The sequence below is a fragment of the Anas platyrhynchos genome, chromosome 3, assembly GCF_047663525.1.
Source record: "Anas platyrhynchos isolate ZD024472 breed Pekin duck chromosome 3, IASCAAS_PekinDuck_T2T, whole genome shotgun sequence".
Taxonomy (NCBI): Eukaryota; Metazoa; Chordata; class Aves; order Anseriformes; family Anatidae; genus Anas; species Anas platyrhynchos.
This window is the reverse complement of record NC_092589.1, coordinates 48,687,650-48,702,664: the sequence shown is the minus strand read 5'-3', so window position 1 is coordinate 48,702,664 and position 15,015 is coordinate 48,687,650. Positions and strand designations below refer to the sequence as shown.

General features: G+C 40.0%; 1 protein-coding gene across 24 annotated transcripts in view; it reads left to right on the top strand.

The window, feature by feature from the left end:
- Nucleotides 1–15,015, top strand: part of QKI (QKI, KH domain containing RNA binding) — a 449,819-nt gene that overhangs the window by 392,890 nt on the left and 41,914 nt on the right. For 22 of the 24 annotated variants that reach the window (XM_072035850.1, XM_072035847.1, XM_072035848.1 and 19 more), the window contains 3 exons: nucleotides 10,093–10,193; nucleotides 11,162–11,230; nucleotides 12,582–12,732. The exons of 1 other annotated variant lie outside the window; for it this stretch is intronic. The gene's annotated coding sequence lies outside the window, so the exon portion shown is untranslated. The remainder of the gene's footprint in view (nucleotides 1–10,092; nucleotides 10,194–11,161; nucleotides 11,231–12,581; nucleotides 12,733–15,015) is intronic. One more of the 24 variants, XM_072035865.1, reaches the window with a different exon arrangement.

Sequence of the window (15,015 nt, the reverse complement as noted above, 5' to 3'; positions counted from 1 at the left end):
GGTGCCGCAGCAGCCCCTCTCTGCAGAGGGTGGAGGTGGTTTCTAAGACCACAGTGTTTCAGAGATGGAGGATTAGAAAAGTCAAGCAGTCCTGCTGAATCCCATGCTTATGAAGAAGTTGAATTCAAAGGGTTATGACTGCAAGGCCTTACGCTGTCTGGACAGACTGCCCCTCACTAAAAGCTCATGTAGCTTAGAGAACTGAAATGGTGTTGCAGGACCTCTGCTTCTTGTGGCCTGCAGGACTATTCCTGCAGGCAACAGCAGTTTTACATGTCCCACTCACAAAACAAAAAATGCAAATATATTTATAGTTTGGTCAAAATCAAAGCTAAATGTAAAGGTGTATGAACTTTTTGTTGTCATTTTCTTCCTTTTTTCCCAGTGAAGGCCTTGCTAAAGCAATGTCAACTCCTAGTTCTCCAGCACTCCTTCAGCTCTATTTTTCCTGGTTGTGTCTGTTAATTTTTTTTTTTTTTTTTTTTTTTTTTTTTTTCCCAGGATATGATAAACTGATACACTTTCTAGCAGACAGTCTATATCAGGAGACTGTGTCTTGACCGTGACTGTATTTTGCAACTGGGAGTCACTTTTTCTTTGAAGTGAAAGCTTTTGTGTTGAAACTCTCTATACTTACAATGAAGCTCATTATAGCTGTTTAATACTCATCCAGCAGACCCTGAATATACCCATGAAACAAATGTTGCTCCAAGTGAGAGCACTCGGGACAGACAAGATCAGGCACCTTGACCTTGGAATCCACTTGGGAATTTTACATTCTCATGTGGCATTTTGCCCTGTTTCATCCTCCCCTTCCTGTCTCAGGAAAGGTTTTTGCAGGAACTCCGTCTGCTGGCTTTCCATTGCTGTATTGCTGCTGAAATTTTCCTCCTTTGCACTTTCTGTAAATGTGCAAAACGGAAAGAAAAGAAGGATGAAAAAGTATATTGGAATCATACTGAGCACATTTCTTTTGAAAGTCTAATTTATAAAAATGAGTACATATAATTTTGCAATTATAAATATGTGAAATAAATGCATTAGTTAAGAAGTTATGCTTTCAAAAGTGCTAATTATTAACCAAACGCATTTTACGGTGTTTTAATGAGCACTTTTTCATATCATATTAATATCCATTAGCTATACTCATACTAGTAATGCTAATAATGTGCAAAGCCATTAGTTAGCTACAAAGTCAATAATGGATGATAGTGATTCCAAGCATGCGCTACACTAAAATGTTCTTACTTTGCTTGGTACAGTGGGACAGTTAAGCTGGACTTTCTCCTGGCTATTCTGTGTGAAGGTGTTCACCAGGGTCACCTGGGTGACTCTGGGGTCCATTGTGGAGGACCTATGAATCAAAACATGCATAGTGTTCCACCCTTGTCTTCTAGACAGCAGAAGTTGTCTACAAAGACTATTACACTACTGACGAGGGTTCTGGACATTTCTGTTCCCGGACTCTATCTCAAATGCCTTCTAGACTTCTTCATTATTAAATTCTTATTAAGAAGTTTCAGCAACGTTTCTTAGCTGAGGTGTTTTTAAAGATAACTTTTCTATATTTCTTCTGATATGTTATTTGAATGGATATTCAAACAGATTATCCTGTTATGTGTCCTTTGAAAACATTTGCTGTTATTTTGCCAAATACATCTATAAGATATTATCATTGTTTGGGTGGTGGATTGAACAAGAAATGGTTATGTGGAGAAATTCCAGCTGAAGTTGCACTACAACTTACAGCCACGTTATATTGCTTGCTTTAGAAAAACATTTATAAGCTTATTTGCAAGTAAAATATTTTATTATACTAATATCAGGAACATTTTATGCTACTAGTAAAATCTGTATATTGTTTTAGAGACTGTTCCTAGATTGTAAAACTAACTATATATCATGTAAATCAACAGAGAGAAGAAGCCTTAGTGGTTGTCTGAGATATTAAGCATACAGATTTTAATAATAGTGTGTTCCTGTTTAATTTTTAATTTATTTAACTACAACGTTTATTCTAATTTAAGGCCTACAAAACGCAAACACAGAAAACTTCTCCAAGAACTTTAATACAGCAGACATATATTTAACTCCCTGCACAGTATCTTCCATCTGCTTTATTTTCTTTTGCAGGGTGTTAGCTTTTGGGAATAAAATGCTCTTGGCTCAAAAAATGAACTCTCAGTCCACGTGTTCATGAAATGGATTAAGCTCACTGTAGTGCTGATTCACTGTAATTAGATGTAAGATTGATGCATACAGAAGAAACTGTTCCATGTATCTCATCCATCTCTGGTACCGCCTCTTCAATCTCTTTACCAGCTTTGATTTTTCCCTAGTAAACCAATGCATACCTACTGCACAGGTGAGATTTTATTTCAGTGAAAGATCAAGATGGGATGAGCAAAGTGGAAAGGACAGATTAAAATCTCGTAACTTGATGAAAGCAACGGTAGGAAAGGATTTAGCTCCAAACTTGTGTGATGGCTTCTTATTATTTCAGCAGGGAAAACCCACCATCAACAGGACAATGGAGCAGATGAGAACAGCCTGTGCTGTATCCTCTATGGCCAAAAGTAGTGGTAGGTCTAGCACCCAAAGCTGGTCATGTGTAGCTGTTCATCTCCCCTCAGGTGGCTTTAAATCTGATGGGAAGGTACTCTGCCCTGTGTCTTGTTGCCTTTGATGCCAGCATAGGGGAGCTGATTTCCTTTTCAGGTGTCGAAGTAATGTTGTTCCTGTGAAGCAAGTGCTCTTGCTCTTCTCCCTGTTCCAGGCCATGATGTGAGGGCTGACTGATTCTGGGACTTCCACTGAGAGTGGGGATTTGGGGCCAGGAATGCCCTTAAGAAAGATAGAAACATTATGCAGCACAATTAGGGAGTCAAAGCCCACTATAGATCTGCAGAGGCTTGAGGCGTGAATCCTTACCAAAGTGAACTAAATCAGAAGTAACTCCATTAGAGCAAGCAGATTAAAAACTGTGTGAAGGAGATCAGAAGCAGGCCCCATGTGGGAAAACACAAAGCACTACAGATAATTGTGTGGAGAGCAAGGAGCAGAAAAAGGTAATATCCTGCCTGACAGAAATCTTGATAACCTGGAAAACTATGTGAAAGCTGGGAATGTAAACATCCTGTCTTGGGAAAATATATATATAAATTAAAAAAAAATCAAGAGCAACAAAAAACACACAGGAAAACAAACAATCTCTTGACATTTATGAAAGGCTTGATCTCCTAATGAAATTAAAGTCTGAAAAAAAACTAGCATATCTGAATAATGCTCGCAGGGATCCCCTGGGGAAGGAAGACAACTCTGAAAGCAGCATAAAAGCAATCCTCCCCATGGTGCATGAGGGGGGCATTCCAGGCTTTGAAAGCTGAATTGGAGGAGGCACCTAGAAGGACAATAACAACTTTTTATTCCTTCCTGTCATGTCAGTGATCTAGACCCATAGGAAAAAGAAAATATTCCTGAAAAGTACTCCTATAGAAGAAGGAGCAATGTCATTAATCTCATATAGATCAAGGGAATGATTCAGAAACACAAGGCAAGTATCATGGGGTTTGGATTCTAGAAACAAATTCTTCTTTGAGAAAGAGACACTCAAACTGGGCTTAATCCACAGTACTGCCACTCAGGGACCGACTGTAATCTGTTTAGGCCCATATCTTGTATTTACAAGTACCAGAATCAAATACTGACAGCACTCAGTAGTGCATAATTAAATTCTTACTCCCCTCTGAAGTCATTGGCAAAAATTCCACTGACTTCAATAGTGCTGGATTAAGCTTTCACTGAATGTCATGAGAATTTGGAAAGTGAAGCTGATCCAAATTTTACAAATGGTTCCTTGTCTTTATTGTGGATCAAACCAAAACCATAACCTAAACAAACAAACAAGAGTTCACTGTGAATGAAATAAGGGTAAGGATTCATATTGTGTGTTCTGAATGCTTTTCCAGAAGATATTCAAAACTGAGTCACTTGGGGGACTACAGCAATTAAAAGAATTGTGTAAATATCACATAGCAAAAAATATTCCTTGGTTAGCCTGCTCTTTTTGGCACAATCCATCTGGCAGAAACTTATACATTTATTTTGTTGTTGTTGCTCAAGAGCTCCTGGTGAGTAATTCTTGCTCTGCAGATGGTATATGATGTAGATGATTCTTTAAGCCCAATTTCAAGCTGTAGCTCTGTGGTTTGTCACAGTGTTTTGCTGTAGTCTGATGGCAGGAACTTTCAGAAGCCAATTTCCAGTGTTAATTTTGAAATAAATCCCATTGCTTTTTGGTAAATTCTTCATTACTAATCTACAATTTAAAACTGTAGAGAAACTGGAGTGCCTGAATATGCAGAAGTTCTTCCCTTCTTCTCTCCCAACCTGCAACTATGCCATGTGGGCCAAGGTTGCTGAAACTTGTGAAAATGGTTACGCCACAGAAGTTTTCTCCCTTCCTCCCTTGTATCATTTCATTTTACTATAAAGCAAGAGGAAAACAAATTTGCTACACTAGACTATACTTACATGGAAATAGTAAGCATATTCAGACCATTAATAAACCAGAAATGTGCAGAATGGAAGGTGACCTGAATTTCCCTTGATGTCTTAGAGGATTATTCTGGCACTCACTGGAGAAATGTTTGTCAATACATGCTATTCCCAAAGTTCAATGCCTTTGTGATAGCAGTAACCTCTTGTCCTTGCTGAAGTTCCCTTAGGATCTGAATGCAATTCCCTTCTCTTTAGGGAAGATGAAGGGTCTATTTCTTTAGGGAAGCAACAGCTGGGAGAAACTGGTTGCCCAATTGACAGAAGTTGTTCTTGCTCTGATATACCACGTGAGATGACAGGCTTTCTGCTCTTACCAGTTGAACTATATCGGTAACACTCCATCCTTCAGTCCTGTCTTTGAGATGTCAACATTTTTCTTTGGCTTTAGTAGTGACATAATGGGCTAAGTAGGGCTTAAACAGATACTGCATTTCTACAGGGACACCAGAATAGGACTGCAACTGCTGTGATCACTCACCAGCATGCCAGACCTGGACTGCCCTTCTCTGGCTACACACTTTCTGTCCTGTCCCCTGATGCCCTAATATTCTCAACACTCCTTCTCTTGGACAAAAGGAGTTGTCCTCTTCTGCCTCTGCTATGCCCTAGTCTCCTTTTGCCTCTGCCCCTACCCACCACAGTCCAAGGATTCCTGGTACACATCTACAGTATGTGGTCAAGGTCTTGGTGAATATAATTATGGTTTTCCGATACTTATCACTAAACATTATTATCTGTATGTTGTTTCTCAGTGATTTTTGATTACACATGAGGATTTGAAAATATGCATGTGGGCAAAATGTTTCTACTTTATATGTTTTGCTTTCTGAGACATTTTATACTTGTTTTTATTGCTATTACATTTCCACAGCTTTCTGGCAGGTCTTTTCCAACAAGTGTGGGAGTTTTACCTATCAGATTGCACTGGTGAAGAAAATCTATCTTTTCAAATATTTATGGAAATAAAATAATAATGCTATTATCTACACTCTTGATTACCAAGATTATCTTATTGTATATATACAGATCCTCTAGATAGGCAGATTATGTGATCAGAAGGTTCTTACTGGGCCCCAGGCTCAGAACGCACATTAAAGCGGATCAAGCCTGCTTTAATTCATGTGCTGCTTTGCTAATGCTCCTGCTCTTTCTCATGAGAATTTCTGAAACATGCTATTGATTTGAGGCCCAATGCAGTACCCACTGAGGTGGATGGACAGCCATTGACTTTGATGGACAATAAATGTTCTGTCTTGGAGCAACAATGTGTAAAGAAAGATGCATTTCACTCTTCTGGGGCTAGAAGCATCTCCGTCTTTCATATATGTTGATGGACCTTGGTTATCTAACTTCTATTTTTCAATGTTGTTAACAAATGCCTCTAGAATCTAGTAAGCTTGTCTCTTCAGGTATACATAAATCTTAGGTGTTTAAGGGAGCATATGAAAAGCCAAACCGTGTCTCAGAAAATAGAAAGGAACTGGAATGACATCCGTGGCTGACTGAACAGTTTTAAGGCAGGTAATAGGACTCGCTTACAGAGCGTGTTTCTAAGAAGCTGATGCCTCTTCATGGCTCAGCTACCATGTAGCAGTTTGAGAAGTGAATAAGTAAACCATCCTCCAAATGTGCTTAGGTCATCAACAGTTAAGAGACTTGATTGCTTTTTGACTAGGACATGTATCCTGAATCTCTTAATCTTTTTGATAAGGTTTGTTTATAGAATTGAAAAACATAGTAATTCAGAAAAGATCTTCTTTACAATTAATGATGGGGACAGAACTGAAGTTTCATCCATGCTGAAATACCACGATCTTAAAAGTTTCTTTCCTACTCACTATGTTTCTGAACATGCCTGTGGCTCCTACTCTCTCTTTGTGTTGGCAAATAACTGAGCTAGAAGTCAGGAAACGTGAAGTTCAGTAGTGGAGAGTGCTATGGGGTAGGAATGAGATTTTTATATTGAGTCTGAGAAAATTAAAAGCAGGAGAGATGTGGAAAGGTCTTTTTACTTAGAAATACCAAAGAATATGAAGATTGTGACTGATAACAGAAAATTAGAGGAGAATAGGTTGGTAGACAAGGTGCCTAGGAAGAAACAGTGGGATTAGAAGCAAAAGCTGAAGAAAAAAGGTGCTATGTGTGTGTGAAAAATATTGTTGCATCTCATAAACAGGGGCAGAAAATATGAATTTAAAATTAAAGCATAAGAAATCAGTGAAAAGGGGCTGCGGAAAGTCGTGGCAACAAAGGAAAAATGAGAGTACGGTGACTTTGGTAGCAGTGTTTTGAAAAGATTAGGTCCTAGTGATTTCATAGGGTAATACTCCTTTCCTCACCCCTTCTCTTGTTTCACAGGGAAGAGGAGGAGGGTAATCTGTCATTTATTTATATTTAAAATGTAACTATCCCACGTGTGAGATGGAAGTGAGAGCTGTTTGGCTCCAGAGTCTGCCACAAGTAGTCCCATGAGAAACCCTCTACTTGTCAGGCCTCTAATATTATACTGTGACAACTCTATGCCATGGCATTCTAATCTTCCCTGGGACCCAGAGACTGGCCCAGTTACAAGGCCAAGCTGCCTGGTTTCATTTGGTCTTCCCTGCACCAGCTTTAAGCACAGGATTGGTGCTGTGAAGCAGAGGTGTGCTTGTGTGACTACAACCACAGAGCAAAAACACAGCCTTCTGAAATAACTTGCACATGTCCTTTTGGTTGTCTGCTAGTTGTGCCGGCCCAAATATAAGGAATGTACCTTCCAAAAATATTATCTTGGAGGCAGACAGCAGTGTACTCTCTCAAGGGCAAAGCTGAGAAGCAAAAGAGAGTACTGTGGAGCAAACCCCTTCTTTTTGTTTTTAATTTAAGGAAGGCTCGTTTGGTTAAGCTTGGGCTGGATGGCTTTCAAATGCAAATCCTTCAGACTACTTTCAGCGAACCTGATATCGTCTTTGAGTCAGACTAGTCTCTTAAAATGCAGCAGGACCAAAAAAGGACTTGTGATTAAGGAGACTGCACATCCTTGGTGTCCTGGAAACATTCCAGGGTATGAGATGATATTTCAGTCCTTTGCATTCCTAAGAATGTCCTTTTGTCCCATGAAAGGCTGACATCTTCCTGTGTCATAACGAAAGGATGAGCCAGAGAGGGAGGTGTCTGTCTAATGAATCAATCCAGAGACCAACTAACAGGCTCCTGGTAGGCTGGCTGACTGTTGCTTTTCTGGGCTCTGAAATGAAGGGGTGTCAGGGCACTGATGCTAATCCCTGTCCTCTGGCTGCCCCCTGTTGGCTGATCTGCCCGGTCTGCAGTGGACCTGGAGTCCTCTGTGCCTTGCAGTGTTTGCAAGAGCTGGGCACAAAGGGAAAAGAAGTTTAAGGAAAAAAGTTTGAAATAAACTGGCTAGATTTTTTTTTTTTTCTTCTTCCTCTTCCAATACCTTCTGTATGGTTTAAGTCTTAAATGATTATGAACACGCAGTTAACTTTTGGGATGCTGTGCTGGGAGCTGGCAGCTACTTTCATTTCTGGTTCATATTTTATTTCAGTGGTTTTCTCGCGCACAAAACATCCAGTGCCAAAATTGTTGCTAACTTTATAAAGACAAGATGGCTACACCTTGTAAAAATCACCTTTGCATGAAACAACTAAATCCAAAATTCCAGATAAGTAAACACTCTCTGTTTAGGTAAAGTATATGGAATTGTGAATGCCAGAAGCTCTTCCCTCCGCTACTCAAGTATAAGTTGCACTGCAGCACGTAAGAACTCCAGCTACCTAACTGAGGGCAGAATTGAGGTGTTTCTGATGGAAAGTAGTTGGAAAAGATATGACATTATTCTGCCACAGAAACTTAACTCCCCATAGATTGTTCTTAAGAAGGACATAGGAACTCTTCTTCTAGACTAGAGGGCCATCTAGCTCAATATCCTCAGGCTGGCAGGGCACCCAGCAGATGCTAGGAGAAATATGTAAGCAGAAGGCACATTCAGTGTGATCTTTCTTTTTGTGTATCCATCACCCAAGGGCCACTATTTTTAAGAGTTGTTACGTAGAGATTGAATAAGGGATGTCACATTTATAGTCACTGACAGAACAATTCACTCTCTAAAAGTTGCTATGTTGCTGATGCATATTCACATGTAGTCCTGCTAACCTTACAAAGTCCATGAAGCTGTAGATGCTTGTCTCTACCATGTTTTGGCTAATACTTCATAAGCAGTACGGTGAACTAATCTTCCATTCTCGAGACATTTCCAGTTCTACTTTCAGAGCTAGGATCCTCACCTGCTCCTCTTCCTCCTTGTCATGGTATGTGAGTAATCCACATCCCAAAAGTGCCATCTGACCTATCTCACAAGGTAGCTGTATGCAGCTGTCTTCTCTAGAGATACCAGATAGTCAGTCAATTGACAGACTGTCCAAACAGTCTCTAGCTTTCAAAATAATCTTCCATGAGCCTATGAGGTGGGTAAATAAATGGAGTGACTGTCCTGTTTTGTACTTTCAAGCATGTAGCAGGAACAGGAAGAACCCTCTCTGTAGCTCCATGTTGTAGGGTTACAGACTTCAAGGTATTGACCATAAGGAACTTAAAAGTCAGTCCTACAAGCCTTCTCTTTTGTGACCTCATTACAAGATCTGAAAATGATATGTTTTACAAGCTCAGTTAGATTTCAGGGGACAGAAGCAATGCAAGATGCAGACCTTCCTTAGACCTCCGATTTAAGCTGATCATGAGGTCTAATGGAGCCCAGAGAGAGAAAAAAGGAAGGAAACAAGGGCAGTGGATGTAGGGAGGGAAGATGGGGAGTTGTGTTACATTGGGAAGAGAGCCAAGTAAGAACCTGACAAACTGTTAGAAAGAACGTGTCCTTCTACCAGAAAATGTATTGGAGGCCAAGAGGAATAGGATAAACAGAAATACTGGATAGAAACAGGATATTGAAGCCTATGCCCAGCAAAGGTAATGGAAAATATTGCGTAAACTAGCTATGTACACAGATTCTTTCTATCCAACATGTGCCAGTTTGTTGCATTCGCAGATGGTGTATCAAGGGAGCCCCAATGGCCAGTTAGAGCAATTCCTGTACTAATATGAACAGAGCCTTTGATTTCATGGATTGAAATAAAATGACCCAAATATAATTACACAAGCTTATTAATTTATTTGTTATGGGTCGGTAACCCTTCATAGTCTATAGCACCAGCTACAAGAAGGGCCAAGGGGATTAAAGCTTGAATTTAGAACAGTCTGATTCCTATATGGAAATTGGAAGAAACGAAGCACTAAATTGCATGTTTTATGATGATATCTTATTGAGAAACAATTAATGCCCAACGTTAAAAGCACTAAATTCATACTGAACAGGAGAGCTACGAAAAGAACATCCTAATAAAGGTTTAAAGTGAATGATATATATGTTTGTTATGCCTCTGTATTCAGTTCTGAAAACATGGATAGACCTTGAAAGTTACCAGTGAAGGCTAGCTATTTGTGGCCAATACAATGTGGGCTTTTCTGTCTCCACAGGAATTTCTACAGTAGCACTGCCAGCATTACTTGAAGATTTAGCAATATCAGGGAACTGTATAAGGGATGGCAGCTCATCTTCTTCCGGAAGACATCTTAAGGTTTGTCCTCAGGGCTCTGGGACCACTTCAGATTATCAATGCAGGGAAGTGTAAGGTTCTGTTTCCACATAGTGGAAGGGAGGTTGTAGGTTCAGTCTTCTTCCATTTCCTGTGCATTAGGCTGTTAGTATATGAGGTGTGTGCTTTGACTGAATGACCACTGGCTAAACACACTTCATTGTATTTGGGGGCTTAAACAAGACAAAGAGGCTTTCACATGTTGGGCCTTGAATATCCCCAGAGAAGGAGATTCCACAACCATCTGTTGGCTGTGCCACCCAACTTCAGATAATAATAGAGCTAAAGGGAATCAGGTGTTTGATCTGACCTATTAGGTGCTGTCAAACATGTAGGGCCTGTGCTGACACTCTTAGGGAATTATTTCTGTGTTCAGAGTGGAGAAGCCTCTGGATTAGTGCACTGGTATAACGTTATGTTTTTCTGATGCGAAAAAGGCACCACAGGCACTGGTCTTATCATTCAGGCCTAGAGGTAGTCAGGACCTTCACACAGATCACCTTATGAGAGGACAAACATTACCTTGATTACTTTGTGTTTCTTCCTTGAAAATTATCTTGATGTGTGTGATTCAAAATCAAAGGAAAAGCTGTTCAGCAGAGGTAAAAGTTAAATGTCATTTATTTTTCTCCCTGGTATTTTTTTCTACTCAGTTAATGAGGATGATATATATGATGCTTATGTCAGTGTTAATGGTGGAGTCCACAACTACAGCTTCAGGCACCTTATGTCTGAGCAACAATCTGGTGGCATCCATAATATAGGCCTGCCCACAAACTTAATATAAGATAAAATGGCTGTGACATTCCTCAGAATGCGAAGCTATGAGGTTGAGCCCTTTTAGGTGAAGAGGATCTCAGCCTGTATCTCATTTCTTGGGTTGGATAGGAAGTACGCCTTTAAATTAGCTCTCTGAGGGGTGACAATGTTTTAATTTCTTTTAATTCCAGAATTTATATTGCATTCTTTCATTGAGGTACATATAACCAGAGGGAGATGGCTACTTTCAAACTACAGAAGTAAGTATGTTTATTTTTTTTTTCTGCCATATGCTGTAATTAAGAAAAACCTGTATCTCTAGCCTTTTGATGGAGAAAAGCCTTGCTGTTAAATTAAATGTCTGTTCCACTTTTTAGAGGATCTGGACTACATGACTTTGATGCTTCTTCTAAATTGGAATAAAGATGATGCATTTGTCTAGGGCAATAAAACTGAATCTTGCAGGTGATTATTTTATTGGAATTCATAGAAGCTTATTATAGAAATGTAAGAAGGAATCAGGGCACTACTTCAGAAGGAAAGAAAAAACTGACCCTAACCTTCTCTCAGCACTGAAATGAAACCCAAACTTATTTCAGATTAATTTTCTAGAAGAAGCCTTATCAAGTCTCTACTTATGCTTGACATTTTGCCAAGTCCTTCCCCTGCTGGTGCTTTTCTCACAGGATACAATCAAATTTAACCTTCATAAGTTGTATGGAGCCTCCTCCAAATTCCCAGCCCATGATTTCAGGACTTGCTTTCCGCATTCTGAAGATCCTGTTGTTGAACCCAGGTCTTTCATCAGCTTCTAGCTGGGGTCTGCTTGCCATTGCATCTGAATGCCATACCTCCCAGGGCAGGTAGGGTGCTGAGGATGCTTCAGGATCAGAAGACATATTGAGCAATAGGTTTGTTGTGTGTGATGAGAGAGGGCATGTAGAGAAATTTGAAGACTGGCCTGGGCTTCAGTGGCTACTGTGCAATATAGCAATCATTTACCTTCCTACTGTAGGTAGCATAGATAAACTAGATTTATACTACCAAGCTTAGGTGCAAATACAGTAAGACGCAGCAACTCATGAAATTTACCTTAGGCTGGAGGTGCTGCAGAAGCCCACACTCAGAACTACATCAACTTTACCTGTTAGGGGCGTATGATCTATTTAGTTTAAAGCTAGTTTAGCTCTGCCTGCATGGTATCTGCCTTCACTGCTGCCAACCTGTTGCAGCAACACGCTCAATGGCTGCAAAGGAAGGGTGGAAGCGGGTGGTAGAGAAGGAGAAGAGAAGTGCTTTTGTTAAACACTGAGTTAAGGAGTCAGGTGGGCCGTGAGCTTGCTTGTTTGTTGTTTTTTTTTTTCTCCCCCTGATATATTTAGTGGTACTGCCTAGCTTATATGAAAGATGCTAGAGGAAATCTCTCAACAAAGAATCCAGAAACTGACCCTGATAGAGGCAGAGTCTGGGTTGGTGATGGTTAAATCAAAACCTCACAATCAGAAGAAGATTTAAGAGAAGGCCACTTACCGTGGCTGCACTACAGGAATGGCAATTGTAAAAGTGGATTTCTTATGTGATACCCTTTCCACATATATTTTTTCCCTGCAGCCTATATTTGACTTCCAAGGTACAGCTTATGTGCTTGCGCTGCTGATCCCACAGTGCCATGTTCATAAGTCTTCTTTCGACTGCACTATACAACTCCTCCGAAAGGCATCATGGCTGCAGTGTCAGGATTGAATTAAAACATCATAAAGAGGTAAGTGGGGAACTGGAGATAAGATTATTCTGATCACAATGCACAATTGGAGGAGAAATATGTCTCTGATTACTAGTAGGTACCCAGGGCACAATTCAGGTGACCAAGAGAGGCTAGCTGAGAGGCAGATGTTATACAGAAAGCTTGGTTTCTTTGAAATATGTGTAGGGGGCTAATTTCTAATATGCTTTTGTGAGCAGTATTGCTTGAATCATAAAGAAAATGAAAAGATGCTGCTAAAAAAGCACAGTGCTGAGGTCTGCAAAGGGGAAGGAGCAAAAGCAGTTAACTTATTTAAGGTCATTTGAAATACGTGAAAGGTTTCTGATGTCAGATAAAGGTTATAAACAGAATTTACTTCCAAAAGTTCTAGGAACATACTTAATTAATCATTTAGTGAGTTAGTGAGTTTAATCTTGCTAGAGACCACCAAAATATGAAGTGAAATAGTAGAAACAGTCACCTGTGTTAATTTATTAGAAAACTAGAAGGACTGTGTTTATTTCTGTCCTGGGTCTACTCCTGTTAAGCTGTGTATGTGGCATCTGCTACACCCCTGTTTTTGTGTTTTGTACCTGAAAGTTTAAATTCACCACCAGAATACTTCTGTTTTATGTTAGGGTAATTCTACTGATTTCAGTTAAACAGTGAAATTATTCAGGAATGATAGAGCATTGGTTTCAAAAATTTATCTTGTAATAAACCTTATCGCCCCTTTTTGATTTATTAATGGTACATATCAATGATTATGGGTCTTAAGAATTAGGATGGCCAAATCAGTAGATTGACAACAATGAGTTGTCACCTTTTCTTGTGTGTGTTTGAGGGGATCCCTCCTGTTTCATTATTTCTTTTCATCCTGTCTGGGTTCCAGCTGGTCCCTCTGCTCACTAGTCCCACAGCAGGGTGCTAGTTCACTGCCTGTAGTATAAGACCTCTCCTTCCTGGCTTTGAGCCAGAGCTGCAGACTGCCAAGGAAGGAAAGGATCTGACACTGCCTCCCACTGCTGCAAATGAGGATAACTCTATCGATTTCAGTGACATTAGGCAGTTTCAGAGTCAGAGAGGAGCCTGGCCTGCTAGGATCACATCCTGTGTGGGCAAGGACAACTTTATTCTGCCAGCATCCCTTGAGTGTAAACATGGAGACACACAAAGAAATGCTGGAGATGGTGGTGTGTCAGCATTAAAGATGGGCAAGCATAAACATGGGGACATGGGAATTTCAGGGTATTGGAAAACCCTTTGGGACTGCTGATGCATTTTCTATGACAGTTGCTACTTTGTCCTTGATGTGTCTGAAAGGAAAAAGAGGAGAACAGAGTGTTTTCTTTCTACTCTAAACTACGACTTATGGTCAAGATAATTGTAATTATACAAATTTAAATCAACCATTTAGGAAATAGGTAGCATAGGCCATCCCACCCTTACCAAACAAGATTTCCTATAATAAGAAAGAATAAATCTGTGAGGACAGTACTTCATTTATTAAGTTCCCAGGAAAAAATAAGGGATAAGATTGCAAAGAGTTGAAGGAATCCTGTCGATTAGAGGGGGAATGTGCAAATTCCTCTCATAGGCCTGTGCCATCTTTACTGGAAGCTTTTAAAACATGACTAGCATTGTGAATGTTTGGCTGTACAACTGCGTTTCTGTTCGAGGTTAATAGTAGTTTCAGTGGGTCAAACGCTTGACATAATTACTGACCGGGTTCAGGGTGCTTCGGAGGACTTTTCAGATCCTTTATGCAACTTCTCCCATGCCACAATGATGAATGGCTACTTGACTTTCTCAACATTGCCAGTGCTTTGCTGTCACCAGCCAAGGGAGTGTTTCTCTGCTCCATTGAGTATGAAGGATTAAAAGTGGAGGTCTTTTCCGCATCTCCACTAAATATTTTTCTGCTCCCAGCACTTCTTAATAAACCATCACTGGTCTACCTGTCTTTCATCATATAACACTCCCTTCCCAGTGCATGTATTCCTCAGGTCTTGGGCAAGCATATGCTCTGAGGCATCAACATACAAACCCCAACATGGAAGAGTCACCTGCCAGCTTGCTGCCATTGCCTTCTTTCAGCTTTGCACGCTAATAGCTGTGAGGCTTTCTGATTCTCTAAAATGTGAATTTGGACATATAACATTATATTCACTTTTTGCATTTTGTTTTCTTCTTTCTCACATGCAGTTATTTTCCACAATTTATTGTCTGTTTTACAGTAGACTCTGTCTCATATTTTCCCTGATTACATTACTGTCTAAGTTAATAGGCAATGTTAATTAT